The 23,987-nt window shown below is 39.6% G+C and overlaps 1 pseudogene across 1 annotated transcript; it reads left to right on the top strand.

Annotated features, from left to right (window-relative positions):
• Positions 1–1,217: 1,217 nt before the first annotated feature.
• On the top strand, positions 1,218–22,024 carry LOC145479768 (MAM and LDL-receptor class A domain-containing protein 1-like; annotated as a pseudogene). Its single transcript, XR_014048457.1, has 16 exons — positions 1,218–1,685; positions 2,255–2,311; positions 2,857–2,988; positions 5,043–5,281; positions 9,838–9,952; positions 10,123–10,254; positions 10,788–11,026; positions 12,647–12,734; positions 13,215–13,268; positions 13,661–13,795; positions 18,356–18,597; positions 19,398–19,485; positions 19,781–19,795; positions 19,919–20,111; positions 20,545–20,694; positions 21,299–22,024. The product of XR_014048457.1 is annotated as an MAM and LDL-receptor class A domain-containing protein 1-like (transcript).
• Positions 22,025–23,987: the final 1,963 nt, after the last annotated feature.

The raw sequence follows: 23,987 nt of genomic DNA, 5'->3' as shown, positions 1-23,987 counted from the left end.
TACGTTTAATAAAACCTTATCAAGGTAGATTGTGAATCTTTGTTTTTGGTAACCTGAACGACAATAGCAAAATTTCTAGAAAAATTCGATTTAAAACCTTGAAAACCTACACCGTTAAGACAGAATACCCTGCCGTATAAATCGATGCGTATTTACCTGAGGGCGTGCGAGATAACGTCAGTACAGGTGTGTACGGTGAAATAACAGTAAAGGCTAAGTAAGTAGGGTGTGCTGTATACATAGGTTATGCTATGTTGCCTGGAAGTTCTTGTAAAAGAAAATAAAAACTTTATTTAAGATAATTCAAAACTGAAAACGATCAAAGACTTAAGTTGAAAAGTGAAAACGGCGTTTTGTTGATATTTTAGAGGGTACTACCATCTTGGTAAAGAAAATAAAGACTTTACTAAAGACAATCATTTGAAACTGAAAACGATCAAAAACTTAAGTTGAAACTTGTAAACGGCGTTTTGTTGTTATTTTAGAGGGTATTACCATGATCGCTAAGGCCATGCCGGAAAGTATATTTTGGAAGCTCACGAAAATGTGGTTTTAGGAGTATTTCGTGGTCTAACCAATAGCAATCACAAAATTGAAATGGTTCGTGTTCTGACGGTGCCGGCTGAATATACAAGTGCTAATGTATTGAAGAAATTAAAGCATAATGCAATTGTAATTGTATCTATTCTTAAATATTCGAGAAAGAACTTTTAAGAACTAAGTTATTTTCAGTCTAATATCCACAATTTCAAAGTTTTAGACTTGGCAATGTTTTTTCACTTGTGCAAATTTGAACACCACAATTCGAGAAGCTTTTAATTAATTAAGCTTTCTACAGTTTGTCGATAGAAGAAAATAAAAGAATATCTGAAGGTATAGTGGAGATGGTTAATTCTTTCACGACGAACGTTACTGTAGAATGTAATAAATATCCGAACTGTTTTAATTTCGGTCGATCTCATTCGGCAGTTTTTAATGGACAGTGTTTTCATTTTGTTACGATGCTGTTTAAACCAGAAGACGTCTCCATACAAGGTTTACAGTGTTATCATAGACGTCATCAGTATTTTAAACTGTTACTCTAAGTCCAGTTTTAAAACAGAAACATGTTTGTTTTTGTGAGGCGCCTTTCCGGAAATCCATTGCTTTCCTATTTACAAATTAAAGCAAGAAACAGCTAAGATTTAAAAAAAAAGGTAACATTAAGTTACCATCAATATTTTCTTAAGACGAAATTCAATTATTTCGAAAAAAAAAAGGCGGCGGCGACTATTTCATTTGGTTTCGCTGGTTCGACCAAGGCTAATTAGCTGGTGTGTTGTATCAAAGAGAGGGTTTCCAGACTCAACGTAGGGTTTAGAAAACCCCTCAATAGAACCATTACAGAACAGTTTCTTGACTAGCTTTAGTGAAATCGATTAGGAAAAAAAATAAAGAAAACATTGTCTTTGCGCCCGTGTTTCAGAATTGTCAATGTTGTTTGCTTAGAGAACGATTAATTTTTTAATGAAGGCGAGTCTTATTTCACATGCATGAGCATAAATATGGCTCTGGTACAGTAATTTTCGCACTCTTCTTTTGGGGCAACGTTGCGTGACATCAATCCAAAAGGAGACTAATCTCTAATCGTCTCAAGATGATATTGCAGGTGCTGGTGCTGCTGCAACTGAGAAACGCTGTTACAGGTAGGATGGAGTTTTAGCTTAGGTTAGTTAGGTTAGTTTTCGCTTAGCTTAGGTTTGTTCTACAAAATCGGAGATCTCAGGCTTCTTCAAACGAAGAAATCCCATTTACAGAGTGTTTTGGCAACGTAACTTAAAAAAAACGATATTTTCTTTCAGCATTGCATTTTTCTTTCCGTAGCTAGAACGCGGAAGTTAATGTTTTCTATTCAGTATAGTAAAAATAAAACACACAACAACAACAAGAACTATTAGCATACAACAAAAAAGTGAAAAGGACGAACTTCAACACGAAGATCAAATTCGAAACCGGTGGATTAAAGCGTCAAATGTGTTGTTCCAGATTTCAGCAAATTGAAGAACGTCTTGGTTAAGATTGATTATAAAAATCAACATAGCTAATTTAGAATTAAGAAAGTCTACAACCATTCAATTTTAATGGAATTAGTACCAATGAATCTCACGCAAACTACCATTAAATTATAAATGGATGACGTTTGTTTTTAAATCAGTCCACAGAAGGTTACATTAAGAAAGACAATACTAAACTACCAGTCTCTTTTCACTCACAGCAGGCTCCCCACTACCGCCCAACACACCTCCACTGCCCACGGCTTCTGGGAGCATTGGTAAGAGAAATCTTATACATTTATATCAAATGCAGTCAAACCTCATCAGCCTTATTCAGACAGGGATTTTTGAAACTTCTGTGAGTTGAATTTGGGAAGTGGAAGTTTTCAGAGGCCTTCTACCTTAAACTTTGATTATGTTATAGCCATCAATTACTATGCCGTTTTCTTGTGAACTTTTACTCCTGTTTCAAAGCAAATACTGGGTGCGTATCCTTTCAAGTAGCAATGCAATAAAATGGAAAAAATCCATTTCCATATTAAAGGTTTTGCACCAGAGATCGTTTTGAAGTAGATCGCGCAGATGATAAACTCCATTAACGTTTGCGGAATTATAGCGGCATTTTATCCGAACCTTTGGCAAGTTTAGAAGTATAACCAAACAAATTTATTAATATGCACGTGTTTGATACATTACATGAAAATGGCAGATAGGCGCAGGATAAGGAAGTTGCACTTTACATTGCATTCAGACGATGCCAATCTTGATCATGCCTTACGCAGTTCTTACTATTTTCCCTATTTTGGGTCTTTCCTATTCACAGTGTTTAACTGCTCCTTCGATAGCGATCTTTGCGGATTTGTTCAATCATCGAACGACACCTTCAACTGGACAATAAATTCTGGAAGAACCCCATCTCATGGTACAGGGCCAACCCAGGATGTCTCTGGAAATGGTAAAATATTTTTAGGAAATGTATATAATTTTAGCACTGACGACATTTCATTGTTCCCCCGATATTCGGCTTGGTAAAAAAAATTCTAAACCCGAGCCCACCAAGGCCACAGACGGCAATGGTGACAGCACAAAAAAAAAAAAAAGAAAGAAAGAAAGAAAAAACAACGACAACAGCAGGAACAACACCAACAATAATACTGAACAACTACATCTACACAAGTATACAACGATAACAAGTATTAAAGGCATTTATATATTAAGACCACGACCTAAGTACTCACTTTCGACACTAAAATTAAAACGGGAATAAAGCAACAAGAACTACAGAGCTAATGCAACTGCAATAACTGCCCGTTTTTGTGCTGTATTTGTCTCCTGCAATAGCAATAGCACTGAAAACAATTATCCGACACGGTGCAAACAACCTTTACGTGAGACCTGCTTATTGCGGACAGTTTCCACCTACTTTAGCCCGTTTAAAGAAGCTACGTGACAGTTTGCACATGTTGAAAAGTTTGTGGTTTGTGAGACCTTCCCTATCCTAAGCTATCCTTGTTCCTTTAAGGTTTATTAGTTATCTCTTTGTTGTTTTTCTATCTTAGCAAACTACTATTTTCAGGTTTCCTTCCATTTAATGGTAAACTTGTACGTGGCCAAAATAACTCCAAATATCGTGAGTTAGCTCCTTTAGACAGAGATCGGTTACAGACAACGGACACCCGTGTCCTGTGATCCGTGCGACCCGGTGTATCTGTTAGCATTTGACGTGACTATGTGTTTATGGGAAACTGTAAAAAATAGTGCTTTCCACAGGTTATCTCTTTTTTCCCACCAGTCAGCAGAAGTATAAGAACGCGACATGTTTGACATTGGTCTTTCTTGCGGCTTTGACCTTTGTAGACACTCGACTATCCGGACTTAATGAGCAATTTAATATAAATTATTAAAGCCACACCCATATAGGGGGAGGGGCAGATCTAACAGTACCAGTGAGGATATTTATATGGGTGACAACATTGCAACCTCCCCCCTACTTTTGCTGGAGAGATGCAGGAAACTGAAACAAAGCACTGATTATGGTGGCAAAACATGGGTGGCAGGGAAGACAGAGCCTATCTCCCCTAGAGTAGCAGCGTCTCTAGGGGAACCTATGTTACTAGGGGGACCAAGAGAGAGGTGCCCTTCTGGGAGGACAATTGGTCAGATGGTACGATGGCACCATCCTGGAGAGATCCGGACCTCTTTCCTTGGGAGTAACATAGGATGGACCGGAAGAGGGGTGCCCCTCTGGGAGGACAATAGGTCAGATGGTACGATGACAACATCCTGGAGAGATTCGGAACTATTTCCAAGGGTGGCGATAGCACTTACTGTGGGACAAATTGCAGCCTAAGTTGCACTTCCCTGCCACCAAAAAACCTTTATTGACTAAGCAGAAATGGTGTACACACAATATAACAAATAGAACGTGGCAATGAATAAGCCGAGAAGGTTCAGCAGGCGAAAGCCACCTTCTCACGAAAGGTAATTACAACCACATGGGGGAAAAAGATGGGAAAGGACAAAGCTACCAATACAGGGAGTGAGGGAGGGAAAAGCGGAGAACGGCCTAGCTTGAATACTACCTCACAACAGGGACAGGGTCAGAAAACAATGGAATTTTACTAACTGGGGATTGAAGGAGTTGGGAGGGGTATAGAACGCTGAAATCACATGAGAGCACGGTGGAAAATCACTGGGAGCTTTGTTGCATAATTTCCCATATAGTAAAACGATTGAGTTGCATTGGACATTGACCTAAGGTTATTGCACAATGGCTAACATGGGGAAGATAACAGAACTGGTAACAACCTTAGATGACAGCTATGATGTAGACTACAGAGCTCGTTAACCACAGTTTAAATACTGAAACTTCTGATATCGTGGTATATATTCCTTTGCATAATGTCGTAGCAACACACGTCATCCGATAATATCCGCACTTGAACTTTTCCTTTGTTTTACTCAACCAAAAAATAATCATGAGGGTTATTATTTTTCTTTTTATAACAGGGAAATATGCTTACATCGAAGTATCTGGAATGAGTCAAGGAGATAACGCAAAGCTCGTTAAAGGTGGTTTGTCATTCAGCTCTAAAAAGTGCTTGTCCTTCTACTATCACATGTACGGTAGAACGATAGGGACACTTAACGTGTATGTTGGGCAAAAGAAAATATTTACGAAGACAAGTGAGCAAGGAAATCAGTGGAAACAAGCCACCGTTAACGTAACAGACCCGGGAGCTTCAGAGGTAAAGGATTTTAAAATTAAATAAGGAAAAGGGATTTAAACATTTCAATTAATGCTAGTAGTGGATGCAAATGTCATATGTGCTCAACTATTTTCAGCATTCTTAGGCGCGGTGGCCCTCATGGTTAGTGCGCTCGTCTCCGGATCGAGCGGTCCGGGTTCGAGCCCTGGCCGGGGACATTGTGTTGTGTTCTTGGGCAAGACACTTTACTCTCACAGTGCCTCTCTCCACCCAGGTGTATAAATGGGTACCGGCGAACTTAATGCTGGGGGTAACCCTGCGATGGACTAGCATACCATCCAGGGGGGGAGTAGAAATACTCCTAGTCACTTCATGCTACAGAAACCGGGATAAGCTCCGGCCTGATGGGCCACTTGGCTCGCATGCAGACTTTACCTTAGTTAACTTTATTTGTAACTTTATTCTCTTTTGTACTTTTATTTTGATAGATAGGCTTTTATCTTGTAAATAACTATAATGTTTAAAAATTTAATTTGTACATAATCCCAATGATCGTAACTCTTTTTAGGTGTCCCAAATTAGCAGCAATGCTAAATCTCATTGACACGTAAATAAATTTATTATTATTATTATTATTATTTTATCAGCAAAGTTTTCGAGCTTCATCAACGCTCGTTTCTATTGTATAAGCATCCACCTTTCAAGAATATATTTCCTACGTCACGCTTAACTTCACTGATACGAATGTGAGATCGCATCGGTGGTAGATATAATGATTTCGGTTTTCTTTGAAAGTTTACATCAGTTTAAGGCGGGGGTTAACATAAAGGCCGTATTTTGGCCGGGTATTGTGGTTTAACGCAAATATCTCGTTCACGTTTCAAGCAGTCAAAACTCTCTCTGCTCATCTGACATATGTACGTTTTGGGCTGTTTTGTAAATTTTTTGGTGATTTTTGGGTATATTTGGTGATAAATAGTTTTTCTCAAAGGACTAGTAAACTTTATGGAAATAGGAAATTTTGAAGATTTGATGTTGTTTAAAATTAGAAATTGAAATTAAAAATTGGTAGATGTGCAGAGTCCCACCCTCACCGGTCCATCCGCATGAGGAGCCTCCAAGGCAACTATAATGCGACTAACTTTAAATAAGAGGTGAAAAGCGCCTTGCCTCCCTTGTGGGAGGCATTTCTTAAAACTCGCCCGAGGCGTAGCCTCGTTTTGGCGATAAGCTTATTTTCGTCGAATAATGCCATGAAATTGCTGTTTTCATTTCCAGTCTTGACAGACGGCTTAAACTTGTGGTTTTCTTCACATCTATTAGCTTGACAGTAGCTATAGCTTGAATGACCTTAAAGTCTTTTTCTTAAAGGCGGCAATTTCGAATATTTCTTGACGTCTAAATAAGGTTTCTTTGTTCCAATCTAGTGAAGCCAAGTTCGATTCCGGGATTTGCCGGCTTTTTTTCGTGTTTTTTTTTTTTAAAGCCACTGGTCTTTTTCTTTTCATGTTCAACCCTCTTTTTTGGTGAAGAACATCCACAAGTAGCTACATGTACTTATTTAAGGTTTGGAACCGATAAGAACACGGTTTTTGACGTTGCGTGACCTTGTTGTTTCGCGTAATCGACTTCAATTTGCATCCGATGGCTTACATGTTGCGTGTTTGTAATTTACAATAATGAAAAAAACTCAATTTCTATGAAGATCTTTCACAGCTACCCTGCGAGCAGAGTCGCTTCGATCTTATTCTCAACCTATTTGCACTCGATCTAATCGGGCGCTGAGTCGCGTAAAGCAGACTACGCTATCGTCTTCAGGCGAGAAGAAAAATATGTTGTGCAAGGCGACGAGAAGTTTACAAGGTAGAGTGGCTCAATCGAGAATGAGTAAATCCATCAGAGCAATGCAGTTCATGTAGTGGAGGTTTGCCAGTTCCTGTACCTCATGTAGTATGCACGAAAAGTGATTCTTTTTTTTTTTAAGCGATGACGTAGTCATGCGCTTATAGCTGGCGTGCTGCATTCCTTTGGATAGTAATTTCTCACTTATTTCGTCGCGCTTATGTCCGTCGCGCTTATGTCGCGCACGATTACCCCTCTGTGGAAGCGAAATGCACTCTGAGAGCTACGTTTGCGGCCGACCTTTGGAGTTTGTAGGATCGGCGGAGTGCCTTTATTTTAAGCTTTTAAACGAAGATTTTGAGTGTGGATTGTGCTTTGTCGAGAATCCGAAAAATTTGCGCTCACAGACAAACTCAAAATAAGAACATATCGTCCATTTATACAACTTTAGATCGACAAGCAAGTCGCACACGCGATAGGTCAAGGGTCCACATTAAATTTACGTATTAATAAGCGTTGTTTAGGCCGGACCTTTGCCTGTCTTGAGTTGAATCGAATGAGCAATGTCAGAGCACTGTATGAGCATTGTATGAGCACTGAAATATCTGAACTAAACTTAAGTGTGTGGTACACGCGATAAGTCAAGGGTCCACATTTTAGGTGACATTTACGTATTGGTGAGCGTTGTTTAGGGCCTGAACTAAACTTATCTGTGGGCTGAAATATCGGTAATATTGAACTTGAATTGGAGAAGAGCATTGAAGAAGTTCGCTGCGAAACTAGTTGAGATAGCAGAAAGTAATGGAGAATAGTGTAATGAAAAGGTGAGCTACCTGAAGGTTTTGTCTTGATCAGAACTGGTTAATGTAGCTTAGATCATGGTTTCTTTAATGCAATACAGAGCGGCGGTTGGGTTACACAACATTGATTTGAAAGCCAAAGAATACTCAAGCCGTGTAAGAGGGAAGTTCTGGTCAGTCTATGCTATTGTTTATGTTTTACCTGGAGGCAATATATCTTCCAACTTTAAAAAAAGTAATTCGCTCTTGGCAAGTGAGTCGCTACGCAAGGTTTTGGTTCACTCATGTTCCTTTTTGAAATTTTTAGCCAGCGAACGTTTTTATTGTGATTTTAATCTTATCAACTCTTTTCAAAGACAAACTTTTAACCTCACTTTAAAACAAAATGACATTTGTGTCATTACAATTGCAATAATTTGAGAAATTTTAATTAGCAAATAGCATTTTATAGTTATTTGGAGTAGTATTCTTATCTTAAACTTTAATGATCCCTCTAAAATATTTGTTTTGAAATCCAATGAGTTGTGGCAAGTGTTAACCTCGAAGTATTCTGGAAGCCACTCGCAAGTAATTTTAGATTGTGTTTACGTTTAGAGCGTTTACATTTAGTTAGAGGGTGCGTGTCCATTTCACGCATGCTCTTATTCGGAGAAAATGATGGTCGGATAGATGACATCAAAAATTGTAGGATTTAGATTTTCCTCCACGTCATTTGTTTGCCTTATAAGTAATGGAATATACATCTTGTAGCACATCATTTGTGTCAACCAAAGCATCACTTCATTCCAAATTTGTATTGTGTGACAACTTGTTTCAATTTTGGCATGAGAATTAGTGTCTTGGCTCCAAGAATTGTAGCAAATTTTCCACAAAACGACATCGTTGTCCGTAATTGGCGCCACGCGCATCATATTCCAGAACTGATCCTTAAAACGTGATAGGGCATCCTTTGCATTCGCGAAATGGTTATGAAAGCCGATCCTTGACCGGTATTGTTCAACCGAGATTCGCATACTAACTTTTGATCTTGAAGAAGCAACAACAGGGTGACTGTTAACACTGTTCAAGTGTATTTCTAACAATGCAAGCACAATGCAAGTGCAAGGCATTCTTTCTTAGTTTCTGAGAGATTCTGACAATCTCTGAAGCTCTCTGAAAATTCCTGACAATATATCTCACTCTGAAGTGCTGCCTACATCAGTCAGTTCAAGCCGATATAAATGTTGGCTAGCGAAATATTGGCTTGCAAAAGTACAATGATCTTTTCGCTGTACAGGGCAACCCGTGCCGAACATTCAGGCCGATAAATTTTAGCTTGCGCAAGCGTACCAGCCCCTGTGCAACCTGCACTAACCACAAGCCAAATTGACCGATTCTGGATATGTTGGCTTGTGCGAGCAAACTAACTCCCGATATGGACACCTGAAGGAATAATGAAAGAAAGCTATCAATAGACAATGCAACTGCAATCAACATTTTCAAAGACTACACGAAATTAGGAAGCTGGATTTTTGATAAATAAAAACGGACATGCAATTAAGCATAAGCTCAAATACGCAATTAACGAAGGATACAAAGATAGATTTTCGATACATGCAAAACGACAACGTACCGCATCTCAAAACAAGCTATAAAATAAAAAAAAAACCTACCTAAGGAACTGAAAGTTGGGACAATAAAAATGAAGTATCTTAAAACCGATAAATGGTACACAAAAGCGAAGCGGCCAACTCGAGGTAGTTGCACAAGCCAACTAGCACCCAATCTTCTCATCTAGAGGATCCAAACTAGTCCCCCGTCATCTTGTCTTCATTTAAATATGTGTAAGAAATAAATATGCTTAAGTAACACAAAGTATTAAATCAGTTAAAAGTGAAAGATTTTTGGCAGTTTAGAAATCCAAGTGAGAATTTTTTTTATTTATTCTATTTATTGAATTTTCCAACTTTGCAGTTGATATTCGAAGGAATACGTGGATACAGTTACACTGGTGATATTGCTGTTGACAATGTGGTGCTGAAAGAATGTGGCGGCGGGGCAGGAGGAGGAGGAGGAGGAGGAGGATGTGGTAAGTTAAAGCAAGTTCCATAATAAGTCTAAATTGAAATCTCAACTCCAAAAGAGGTTGCTAAGGCAATATATAAACTCATAAATTTAATAAAAGACAACAGGCATCTCTCGCACCTTGAACAACATTATCGATTATCATTAAATGATCCACTTTGTAACTTCTTTCAGCCTTTGAGTGCAATTTCGACAAATCGATGTGCAGGTTTGTTCAAGACAAAAATGACGTATTTGACTGGACGCGAATAAAAGGGAGAACTCCATCGTTGGGTACAGGCCCTTCCGCTGACCACACCGGAAATGGTATGATGAGAACTTTAATTTGCTTCAGTTTCCGTCTCCTCTGTTACTATCATTTAGTATTTGATCCAGGGGTACTCCCTTATATGGGTAATAACGGTATGTGAGGCCCCAAAGGGTATGGTTTTTCAGCCGTTTTGGTCATAAACAGGGTATCTATTTTGGCCATTTTTGTCAAAAATAGGGTATGGTTTTTGCACTCTACTCTTGAAAAGGAAGCTTTTTGTCATCATTATCGATAAGACCATCAACAAAAGCCTTTGACAAATTATGTTCACGGCAATTTAACATTGGTCTTATCTAGGGAACCAATCATAAGGCAGGTCTGAAACAGGGTCTATTGATTTAAGGGTCTGTTCATAAATAGGGTAGACCGATTAGTCTTGTAAAACCTGAAAAGTAAAACATCTACAGACATGCCACAGACATCCTCCATGCCTCAGTCTGTTTTTGGAGGCCAAATTAATACTGCTCTCACAGTGGTAGAGACAATGACAAACAATTAAAATTTTCCCCCGATCTGTCTGTCGTTGCAGGATCATACATGTACATAGAAGCAACGTACGCTAGCCAAGGTGACAATGCAAAAATAAACAGCCCCAAGCTGCAATTTGGTGGAAACATGTGTCTTATGTTCTATTATCACATGTATGGTGCAGACATTGCGACGCTAAATGTGATGATTAATGGAAACAAAGTTTTCACCGCAAGTGGGGATAAGGGCAACATGTGGCTGAGAGCAGCTGTAGATGTGCATGTATCGGGAATGTACGCGGTATGAAACATGTATGGCTAGACTGAAAGTGCAAACATGCCTTAATAACTTAATTTCAATGAAATGTAAGATATTTTAAATTAAATACGATGCGAGTGGGTCAGAGAAGACTGCACTGGATTATCAAAGAAAAAATGAACCAAATCTAGCATTACTTGTTTGCTCAGGGCTCTTGGGCTCCTAGAATAGTGTTGCCCTGAAATGATTGTGCACGGCCACATTTAAGGTAGAAATTTAACTGGTAATTGAGAAGAAGTTTTAACAAAGGCAATAAGGGTGGGATAAGCATGCGGCGACCATGCATACAGCCTGGCTGATGTCGAATTTCGTGGGATAGTGCTTTTCGGCGAGGTAAGGTTCCACTAAGTTCATTTGTTTTCAGAAGTTGTCCTGCGCATAATAATTCAAACATTCAACCGCATGGCCAGTACCATGCTTTAAAAACGCAGCGTATCGGATCTGAAAAGACCTACGGTCCGAAAATACATAAATGAGAAACCAGAAACTGCAAGGGACTGCATACGATAAACGCTGCCAACGTAGGATCTACAAGAGATCTGATCAGGCAAAACATGTAAAGCATGGTACTGGCCATGCGGTTGAATGTTTAAATGTTTATGCTGGCCTTGTCCAACCACATTTATTCTTTTGCTTTTCGAGACACCAATCTTGACACTTTGTCTCCTTGCACCCCGAAACACGTGATGTGGCAACGCGTGTTTCGGGATGCAAGTGAGTTCAAAGTACGGAACTTGATATAGTGAACGGGTCATTTTGAAATTGATGTGCGTTGGCTGTTGGGCTGGCGTTACATATCTTCGCTACACAGTGCTGACGAGCCCCAAGAAGGGCGAAACAGCTGTCCACTGTTGCAATCCTACTTTATCGGTTCTTGTCATGTTGGTGTCTCGAAACGTTTTTCACGTAGTATCAGTCTTGCAGTTTATTACTTGTATAAACCTTCGGACGTACAAGCTAACTCATACCCCCAACGCGGTACAAGTAGACTAAAGGGAGAGGGGAGGCCAACAGAACCCCTCACCTCTTGGGTGTTTTTTTTTCTGTTAAGGCACAGCGAAATAAATTTACATTGATTAGATAGCCCTAAGCTAGCTCTACAGGTTGATACCATTTTTGTTGGTAATGACGTCATATGACGCCAAATGACGTTTTTTGATCCGCCATCTTGGATTCCCCATCTTAGATATACTATTTTCTTAAAAAGTCAACAAGTAATGGAAATTAATGCAAAATAAAGCCAGAATGCTTGTGAAATGTACAAATTCGTGAATTTCTGCAATTTGATAAAAAAAAACTGGAAAAAAACTTCAGAATTATGTGGAAAAAGTTGATTTTTGGCTAAATCTACATGAAATTGGCGGTTGCCATGGCAACATCAAAGATGACAGACACACAATTGACATATCAAAATTTCCGTGGAAGATGAATGAATAGCTACTGTAAGTTTTAGCCCGTTAGAGTAGATCGCCTTTTCAAAACTTTGAAAAGACCTTAAGGGAGGGTGGCATCCAACTCCCTCCTCCCCCATTGTACGTCCGAGTTTCTGGTTTCTAGTCTTTGTTGTTACTCCCTGACTTGTATCTTTTATAATGATTTTAGGTTTTATTTGAAGGGATACGGGGAAGCAGTTTCCGCGGTGACATCGCAATAGACGATTTCCGGCTGGCTCCAGGGAGTTGTCCCACAAGTGAGTTCATACCAAAAAACAACACGCGTTATGAACAAAACCTGATCGAAAAAAAAGTTCAATTATTCAATCGGAGGAGAAATTTATTTCTTGTTGACAGTGCTTCTACAGTTAAATAGAGTATAGAATTCTAAAAGAGAGAATCTCTGGCAAAAATAGAAAGGCATTTTGATTTGAATAAAGTTAGAACGTGTTAGTAATGAGTAGATTTTTAACCTAATTAATTTAAAGTTATCAATTCATTTCATTTTCACGTCGAGTGTCTTAGTATTTCAGTAAGTTTACTAAATTTCTACTTATTATTTCATTTCTTTAATTATTTATTTATTCATTTTCTAGGTGAGCCTTTTCATATTATTTGTACGTAGAACCAATTCCAATTATATTTTAGGGTTGCTATTAACTTTCGACTTGCATTGTGTCATGCAAATAATGAACTGTTGTTCTTAATTTCTGGATCACTTTTCTATCTTTTGGTAGTAAGTCCATCGACTCCAGCAACCACCTCGCTACCCACAAGCCCACAATTGCAAGGTAGGTATTAAGTCTGGAAAGCAGAGATGACGCACTGCTGAGAGCGATCCCCCTCGCACCAATGTGACCCGGGACCGATTCCGGTCCGCTGTCCTATGTGGGTTAAGTTTTTTCGTTCTTTCTCGCCTTGCTCCGAGTGTTTTTTTCCGGGTTCTGCAGTTTTTCTCCAAACCAATTTTTCTCCAATTCGACCAGGATAGAGGACCCGCATGAAAGCCCGCTAAGACTGTTGTGGCGGCTTCTTCTCTAAATATAATTTATTTATTATTGTAATTTATCCCTTCCCCCTTCCCCTTCTCCCTCCCCTCCCCCCTCCCCTTTCCCCTCCCCCTCCCCTTGAGCAAAACATTGTTTACGGTCGTAGTAAAACATTTTCTATCCCAACTTTTTAGTCTTTCGTTGTACTTTCGACCAATCAATGTGCGGCTTTGTTCAGGATACAAATGACACTTTTGATTGGACGCGAAATCGGGGAAGTACTCAGTCCTCTCCAACAGGACCAGATGACGACCACACTACTGGAAGTGGTAGAGATGTATTTTTGTTGTAATTAAATTGTAATAATTTAATTATTGACCGTTATTGGCGTACGTTTTACAATATTACTTGTGTAGAGCTAACATGTGCAACTTATGTCCCTGCTTAAAGCCACTGTTCTGTTAGTATATGTAGCTTTTGCCAGAAATTGACAGCAGTATGTTTGCTAGATCGCTTGAGATCTGGAACTACAGTAATACCACTGATAAGATTTGCTCCGGGTTTTGAGTCCATTTGGTCTGATGAACGTCAAATTTACATTCCCAAGCCAGCGACAGTCGTATACGTAGTTCAGGTTTGATTAACGATTACCGTCTTATTATTATTTTTCTTTTAAAGTGAACCCTTTTACCTTAAGGAATTTTAAAATGAAAAGTATCTTCAAACGTTTGAGCGGTGTTTTCTATTTTTTTTTTTCCTTTTTTGGCCATGGGAATTCTATGGCGATTATCCTATGGGCTACCGATCAACAACATCCATACGCCCATGTGTCGATTTCTCCGGCTATAACCCCTAGTAATAGAGGGTTAATCAGTCTCCCTCTGCTAGATAGTTTGGACACGTTAGGGTGGCTCGATAGGCAGGCAATGGTCATTTTTGTTACAGTTATTTGGACTCTACACCACTCAAGAAATCCTCCGTGGCACAAAATTTACATTTTTAAAACGTAGTGAAAACCCTTCTCTGGTTGAAAAGATTAAAACATAAGCTTTGGACTATCAGTCTATAGCCTTTTAAGTGCACCTAACCCGAAAAATCCACTTGTTATTCGAAGCATTTGGGCGAAAAAATTTTTGAATTTGGTTGAATCCTCGATTTGCTACGCCCTTTCAAAGTCGCGCTTGAAGTGTTAGACGACCGCGTTTTAGAAGTCTGAGGCGGCGGCTGCTGATGACGTCTACCCAGGAACCAAACACAATGGCGCCTCAGTCACGGCAAGTATATTTTGCAGGTTGCAGGTTGCAGGTTGAAATTTAATTATAACTGGAAAACCGCTGGCACTAAAAATAATTATTAACCTATATACTCGTCAGGGGTTCTTACATAAGGTAGTTGGCCTGTTTCACAAAGTGAAAACGTGATCGCTCCGCTCTAAGTACTTATCAATCGACACGCTGAGACCAGTGAAATCTCTTCAAAGCCATCTGGATGGCTTTCGTATTGATATTAATGACGCTTTATTACTCTCGTCCCAAGCGAGTGGGTAAACGCTAATGAATATATAAAGCTAGAACTATCATGGATAGTAGAAGACTGAGTCTCTTTACTATCCATGTTCAGACTAAGAGTTCATTGTTCACCCATAATTTGACAGTTCGATATGACAATGGCCGCTCCACAGATGTTTCCATCGATTCCAGATTTGGCTCGGGTCTTCCCTCAACAACAGAAGATTGCCATCACAAATGAAGTAAATAAAGAAAGAAATGAAATAATATGAGATTTTAACCGACAGAATATACTAGCACAAGCTCAGTGTGCTTTCATTTTGGTACTCTCAGGAAAGAAACCAAATTCAGCAGATATTTCAGATGATATTTCAGATGTTTCTTCAAAAACAATAATTCATTCCAGGCTTAAAATCATAGGAATATAGGAATATACTCTGCTCCCATCGCTTCGGCCGGTTCGGAACTTAGTGGAAGCCACTTTTCTGAGCGATTGTAAACAGCGTCATGTAACAGTCACGTAAGTCTACCACCTGTACGTTGCTTTTAAGTGCCAGCGGTTTTCCAGTTATAATAGGTCCTTTGCAGCTGGGGTCACGTGACCACATTTTTTCTTAAAAAAATTTCTATTATGGGCTATAACTTAAAGAATGCCAGAAATGGAAAGAGCATACTGAAAATACCAAAATGGCCAAGTTTGAGGCCCCCGTCTATAAAGAATGAGATTTTACGACGGTCTGAATTTTTAAAAAATAAGAAGATTTGAATGGAAAAAGTTGTTGGAGAGCAAGGCCTTGCTCTCCAGCAACAATTTCCATACAAATCCTCTAAATTTTCTGAAAATTCAAACTGTCGTATAAACTTACTCTTTAATGCAAGGAACCTCAAACTTGGCCATTCTAGTATTTTTAATATGCTCTTTCCATTTCTGGCATTCTTTAAGTTATAGCCCATAATAGAAATTTTTAAAAGAAAAAATGTGGTCACGTGACCCCAGCTGCAAAGAGCCTATTAAATTTCAACCTGCAGCCTGCAACCTGCGACCTGCAAAATATACCTGCCGTCTCAGTCAGTTCTCTGTATTTACTCGAGAAAATGGAAAACAAAACTAATCGTTCAAATATATTTGGGGCTAAAACGTCCAAGTATTGTTTCAGAATCATTTCTTGTTCGTCACTGGAGTCAGAGTTAAGTTTCGATTCGGAAGACTCCGAAATAAACTTCGATCGAGCACGTTCGACAACTGACAACTGTGAACTCACTGCTGAGAGCTTAGAAATCAATTTGCAATATTTCAAGCGACGACGGGGAAGATTTCTTTGCGGACGAGCTGCTTGTATATTAGGAATGGAAAACTAGATAGGAAGTGGAGGAGCAGGCAAACGAAAAGCAGGAAAGAAAACTCAAGGACTGCTTTGGATGGTAATTTCAATTCGTCACCTAAACACAATACTCCCACGCGTGTTTATAGCCCGTTTACAAATGTCCTCAGTGAGAATGCATTTTGTCAAGGTATGGTTGTTCTATAAAATCCAGTTTGTGTTTTACTTTCTAGAATGCTTCATGTTTATAAGAGCGACGTAAGTGTTGCAGTTTCCGAGACTTTGGCTTCGATCGATTGAAAATCGTAGAATTGTTTGCACCAGTATTTTTGAAGCTGCGGGAAGCAAGGTGGAAGGAAACATTTCATGCAATTACCGATTTCACATTGTCTCACGTTTTAAGTTGTAACTCCAAATAACCAGTGTGAATGTGTTTCAAAGTTTGCAGTGAAATTCGTCGGGCAAGCGAAAAGGATGTGTTCCCTAAGCGGTCCGCAGACATGAATGTTTCGCGGTCATATTTTCGACACTATTGCACAGAATGTTTGTCGTATGCTGATTTCCAAACCTTCGAAAAACTCTGTGAGTCTAACAATTTTGTTATTATGTAATTCTAAAGGATTAATCTTCGACTTTTATCTAAATCGAAAGAGAAATAAGTGTTGGTTGGTGGCGTACAGTTGCGACCTATTTACATATCAGTATATTTGGTCGTAACGCTCCTTGATTGATCACACAACTTTGCCGGCCATGTTATAAATACTACGGGATTGGAAGATGTCGGTTTTCGGTGGTTTTTCTACAAAATTGTTGGTTGGCTTTAAGCAGAAAATTTTGAAAATAGCGTTTGAAAGTCTGCGGAACAAATTCCAGTGAGAGTTCTTCGATGGTTCTCAGAGTCAGTTCGCTTGTTTCGGTTCGACGAAATCAACCACCGTTTACGTCTTTATAGAACCATTGACCGATCACCGCTAGTAAATTGTACAGCATATCTTTCTTTAAATCTGGGATATTGCTGCAACAACCGATAGCACTTCTGGAAGACGTTTCTGCGCACTTTTCGAATGTGTATTACACCATCCTGAAGGAAATGAGAGGACGTGAGATATTCAACCTTCCTGGGTAGACGTCACAACAGCCGCTCGACCCATTCTCCTCAAACTCGGTCGTGAAACAAAATGGCGGTGTTTTGGAGCTATTTTCGAGATTTCGTCGGAGTACAGAAAATCGAGGATTTAACCGAATCCAAAAATTTTTTCGCAGAAGTATTTCAAATATATACGAAAAAGGGTGTGAAAAAATTTTATAAAACTAGAATGCAAAAGAAGTGTGACAAGAGCTAAGAGATAAAAATGTAAATGAAGTCTAATTACAATAAAATGGAGTATTGCCTAGGTAACGGTTTTGAGTTATTGTCCGCGCCAACCGTTTTGGCAGTGTGCCAGGATTCTAGCATTTTCCGAACACAGTAGTTGCCCTTATCGATTACACACGCATTATCAAAGTCAATAGAAATATTACATCGTACACTTTTAAAGTTCATTCATTCATTCATGTTACCAAGAATAATGATCGGTGGACTGACTTGACGAATTTTGCCGCCTACCAGTTCCAATAAATGACACTACACGACTTGATTAGCTCATGCTTAGGGAAAAAAAAACTGTCGGTCATGTTGAACTCTGAGCCTTTTTGGACATCTCAGTTATATTTAGTTCTATGCATAGCTGCATAAGAAACTTCGATGGACAATATTTGGACTCACCGATACTTTCCCAGAAAACTTCACAAAGTTTGATAGTTATAGTTTTATTGCGTTATGATTAAGTGGGGTAAGTTTACGATTAGCGCGGGCACTTTACTCCCCCTCGCTCTACCCTTCCAAAAAAAGGTAAATTCTGTATGGATCTCTTCCCCAATCCTTTCCCCATTCAGTCCCCCAAAAAATAAAAAATAAAAAAGCAATGCAAATATAATATTATGTTAAAAACTGTTACATTTGTCATAACGTTTCTTGCCTGAAGTTTTATAAATATTTTCCACTTGGCTACTGTTGCAGGCTACTATATGTACATAGAAACATCAAGTCCTCGAGTGGAAGGCGACAATGCAATCCTTGTCAGTCCCAAGTTGTTATTTACTGGGAAGAAGTGACTTCAGTTCTACTATCACATGTTCGGCGCAAGTATGGGGAAATTAAACGTGTTCTTAAATGGAGCAAGAGTCTTCTCTGCGTGTAAGGATAAAGGAAACAAGTGGCTTAAAGCGGAGATAGATGTAAATTTATCAGGAATGTACGAGGTAAGAAATTTTCAAAACTAACACGTTCACGCCCATTGTTTCTGCGCATAATTACTGCGCACTCTTTTGTATAAAACTGAGTACGTTTGTCTGATCTAAATTTCAGTAATTAACAATTAGATTATGAGCTTGAGATTTCTATCAGGTGATAGTTTCTATCCCCTCATAGAAATCGAGAGCAAATAGCCTACATGTTTTAGTAGAATTCTAACTGAAATTTACTTCAAATAACGGTTTCCAATTACCTCTCGACGTATTATTAAGCTTTGTGCCTTAGAAAGATCGCTCTGATTGAATTGTCATTTGAAATTGAAATTGTGTGCGCACGCCATCAGTTTTTTCAATAATTTCAAGATTTTTAGAGTCAGAAACCATTAATGTTTTTGTTTTAGTCTTCTCAAGAATTAATTTATCCATTTGCATCGAAATTTTCCTTCAAAACTTTGTTAAAAAAGAAAAACACGTTGCCTTTTCGTAGACGACCTCCGGCCACTGCACTCTAAGTGGTGATAGTGTACGAGTAGCTCAGCCAATCAGATTGCAGCATTTGCATTTGTATACTAGTATAATTCTACTAATGTCCGATAGTTGTAAGGTAAGATCATCTTAAAATAACGAAAGCTTTTAACGAAGCATGGTCTTCAATGGGCTTTATCTCGAAAACAAGCACGGTTCCCCCCTCCCCCCACCCCCTTCCACTCCATGTTTTTCGCAATTTTGAGAAAGGTTGATTTTTTACCTTACTCCTTTCTTGTTACTACGTTTTAGGCGTCATATTTCATTAAGTGTCATTGCTGTAGGTTACATTTGAAGGAATAGTGGGAAGCAGTTACACAAGTGACATCGCAATAGACGACTTCTTGTTGGTTCCAGGGAGTTGTTCCTCGAGTGAGTTCATATATGTCTATCTATGCAGTATTGACATGAGGAAAATAGCCTCATTGGCTAAGATATGATATGCAAAATTAACTGAGTAATCAACCAAAAATCCGCTACAGTAGTCGAGCTACGATCACTTAAACCATGCACGGACAAACCATCAATGCGGAGCAAAAATCAGTTTTAGACTTTTAGAAATACGTATTATCTTGTTAGAGATGAAACATATACAAAACAGCATTTCTTATCTAGGCTTTGAATAAAGTCAATTATGCTTTTTCCATTTTTTTTTTCCATTTTGCAGCTACTCCTCCACCACGTAAGTGTTGTATTCTTTTCAAGTCACAGACTGCTTTAATGCAACCACAGACATTCCAAGCTGTTTGCTAGTGTGTTGTTAACGATATTGTGTAACAGCTATTTAAATTGAAATTTCTTAAAGGTTCTTGTGGCATTCGTCCTCACACAAGGATTGTTGGTGGTGCTAATGCGAAACATGGCGACTGGCCTTGGCAAGTTCAGTTACGTACCACATCAGGCTTTGTTTATTGTGGGGGTTCCCTGATCTATCCTCAGTGGGTGCTTACAGCGACTCATTGTGTCAAGGGAGATCCACCAAGCTCTGTTGTGATAAGGTAGATAAAGGAATACTGTTAAAATACGTTATGGTTGTTGGGAAAATATTTATAATTTAAATCAATCAATTAATCAATTAGTTAATTAATCAATGGTGTTTACTCATCCCGGGCGGGATGGGTTGGTTTGGGCAGTTACAGTACGTACTCAGCACGGAGCAGGATTCCTGTAAGATCTGTAGGCCAAGATAGAAATGCAAAAAGCTGATGCTAGGTAGAAAACGTAAAACGATAACGATGTGATAGAGTCCAAACTAAACACCATGATCCAACGTGGACAGCTGTTTCGACGTGGTGGGGTCTCGTCAGCTCGGGTGTTGCTGCAAACAACTAAGTTCCTATCCACTGTTGTATCTTGTCTATCTCGGCTTTAAGTTTGAATATATACGCTTAATAAATTCACTGTTGAAATTAACTACTACTCTTTTTTAAGAGCTGGTGAGTACAATAGTGCTAGCGTTGATGGAACTGAACAGGACATCAAAGTAGTCAAAGTGATAACTCATCCATTGTACCACAATCCTGTGCAATACAGTAATGACATTGCCTTACTCAAATTGGAAAAACCAGCCACGCTAAACAGGTCAGTTTTACTTGGTATCATATTCTGATCAGTAGTGACAAGAGACCTTCGGTTCACTTTTACCACAAATAAGGTTGAGAGCAATGAAGTTTCGAAAATATATATCGCATTGACGAGGGAAATCCTTTGTCTGCAATACATGAGGGCAAATAAAGTGGCTAAAACATTTGAAAAATTACAAAATTCTGATTGACTTTGAAAGAAATGCTGCTTCTTATAACACGAACCAGAGTGTAAATCTGTAATACGAGTGCAAATGATAACGAGGATAGTGCGAATGAACTTGATCGAAGGCCGCTAGATTTCGAAGATGACCGTAGCTCCCTGGAAAAAAAAAATTAAATTACTAAAGATAAAAAAGCTCCCGAGGATTTCTGAAGAACAAGTGAGGTTTTTTGAAGAGAACCCGAATATAGTCAAAGCTCACTTGCATATCTCGCAATAATTTTGAACTTACAGAAGATATTTGGAAAAGCAAGGACACTGTTATCTGCCAAAGTAATCAATTTTAATATAGCTGAATGCTAATATTTATCAGCCTTTACACATTGCACTCAAATTATGTCATCTGACTACCTTTGCAAATCCTCTCTCCTGTTCTCAGGTACGTAAATCTGGTATGTCTTCCCCATTCCGTCCCCGAACCAACTGACGGTACCAAGTGCTGGATCACAGGCTGGGGCAGACTTGCTTCCGGTGGAGCCACTCCAAACATTCTTCAGCAGGCTCAGGTTCCGATAGTCAATCGCACCCGCTGTGATAAAGCCTACCCAGGAAAGATCCATGACTCCATGATCTGCGCGGGCCTGGACCAGGGTGGAATTGACACCTGTCAGGGGGATAGTGGAGGACCGATGGTGTGTGAGACTGGTGGGAAGTTTTACCTTCAAGGCGCCACCAGCTGGGGCTATGGATGTGCTCAACCTGGCAAGTTTGGGGTCTATGCTAAAGTGAAAAACTTGTTGCCATGGCTTAACAAAGAGGTGTCCAACAACTGACCTTAACTAACCGGCGAAGGTTTCTCGGCGGGATTTAATTTTAAACTTTCTTCTCCCAGTATGTGAGGAAGAAAAACGAATAATCTTGGGGAATTAATGGTGAATAAAAGCATTGAAAAGATATTTTTTTTTTTGCAGTTTGTGGTCTTTTAACCTTTACTGACCTAAGAGGGTTTGCAGTGTGGGTGTTTCATTTGGCCATTTAGCGGCTGTTTAAAATTCCTTCAAAGATTTAAGTCTTATTTTCTCCTCCCACTCAGACTCTCTATTTTCCTTGTTTACCTTCCATCGCTACAGTTAACACCTGTATTGAGTGGTTCTCGGACCCTGTACCAAGCCGAAATCCTCTAATTAAGACCCATATACTTTTTACAACGATCACATAACAGCAGCAAGACTAGTTTGTCTAACACAGTAACCGAGCGATGCATGGCATAAGCGTTACTCAAAGATTTATTACAGAAACCGAAACGGAAGAATTAAGTAAAATTTTCCCTAAGAGTTAATTAATGTTCCCTACTTTGAAATCCTTAAAATAATGCAGGCTTGTAATTAACGGGCAAGTACTCCTTAGGGCCTGTTAACAAGGGGGAGGGTTACCCTAGCAAGTGGATTAACCCTAGCTGGAGGGCAAAAGATAGCCCGGGTTTACAAGCAAAATTTCACAGGTAGGGTAACCCTACAACCCGGGACAACTTAATGCGCGTTACACTCAAAGGGTCTGGAAACAAGTAGAAAGTTAACCCGGGTAGGCGAGTTAACCCTACCTGGAGTGTTTACAAGAGAAAAAGTTAACCCGCCTTCCAGGGTAACCCTAGCACGCAGATACACACTGTAGGGTAACCCGCCTACCCGGGCAACCCTGGCTGCCCTGTAAAAAAGAGACCGGACACGAGAGAGCGGCGGAAATCGAGCCTATAGGGTAACCCGCTTGCTAGGGTAACCCTCTCTTCTTGTAAACAGGCCCTTCGCCCGACGCGAAAACTCACCAGATGCAAGTAAATACGAGCATTCATGGATTGAGATTTTCACTATCTCTCCTCACTTTGTTGACCGCGCTCTAAAACCGTTGGATCGCAGCTCCTACAGACCTTCAGGAAGTTTGAAACGCCTCACAGAAAGAATTTTCAATGAAGTCCCGACATCGAAACATGCATGTGAATGCCACTTTCCGTCAGAATTTACTTCTCTTTTAAAATCTGTCAAGATCTGTACGAAACAAACGTTTAATCATTGAAAATCCCAGTCCAAGGATCTAGCCAATGAAATCATGTCTCTGTAGAGCCACCTGTTAACTCGTGTCACGGTCCCACAACTAAGAGGGACAAGTGGCTCTGGAGACGAGAATGTAAAATACCTTGCTAAAAATAAGCACAATACAGGGCCTCTTGCCGGCAAACCAAGGGGACGAACATACGAACAAAAAAATTAACCGTTATTGAAGTTCTTTATTTTACACGTTTATTTCATTCGCCCAGTTTTAGTTAGGAAAGTTTGGCTTTGAAGGACCTCAGTCACGGCACTTTGAGTTATTTTGGCCACAAACAAAATTGCCTTTAAATGGTAGGAAACCTGAACATAACAGTTTAATAAGATAGAAAAACACCAAAGAGATAATGATAAACCATAAAGGAACAAGGATGGCTAAGGATGGAGAAGATTGACACGGATTACAAACCGCGACGAATTTGAAAAATTGAGGTTGAACTTTCCAATATGCGCAAACCGTGACAGAGCTCCTTTAAAACGAACAACATAACATTCCGCAGAATTAGTTCAAAGCGACCAGGGCGACTTCCTGAGTTTGGTTTCGCGAATCTAGCCTGAGCCACTGTGACGTCAAACAGCCACAGAGAATTCAGTTCTTTTAATTGCTGCCGGTTCCTCGGAGGCTTTTAGTGCGGGGCTCCCTAAGGCTTAGGCCCCGTCCACAGTACGTCGGAGAAATTTGAAAACGCAACAATCACCGCAACCTCGTTCTCGGGGTCTCTCATCTTACCGCCCCCAGAGCGAGCGAGGAGAGATCTCTCCTCGCTCGCTCCAGGGGGCGGTAAGATAAGAAACCCTGGGAACGAGGTTGCAATCACCGGTCATTTTGGAGTTGTGTTTGAAGATTATCGCACAGAAACCACATGATAATCGTAACGTCATCATATCGTTTTCGAAAAGCTCCGTTTTCAAAACGTTTTCCGTCCACACTAAAACACAAAACTGGGGTTTTCAAATTCCCCCGGTTTGAATAGCGTTTTTGAAAGGCTCCGTTTTCGTGACGGATTAGTGTGGACGGCTGCGATT

Source organism: Orbicella franksi, chromosome 2, assembly GCF_964199315.1.
Source record: "Orbicella franksi chromosome 2, jaOrbFran1.1, whole genome shotgun sequence".
Lineage (NCBI taxonomy): Eukaryota > Metazoa > Cnidaria > Anthozoa > Scleractinia > Merulinidae > Orbicella > Orbicella franksi.
Note: the sequence above shows the minus strand (reverse complement) of the source record. Positions and strands in the feature narration are given on the sequence as shown.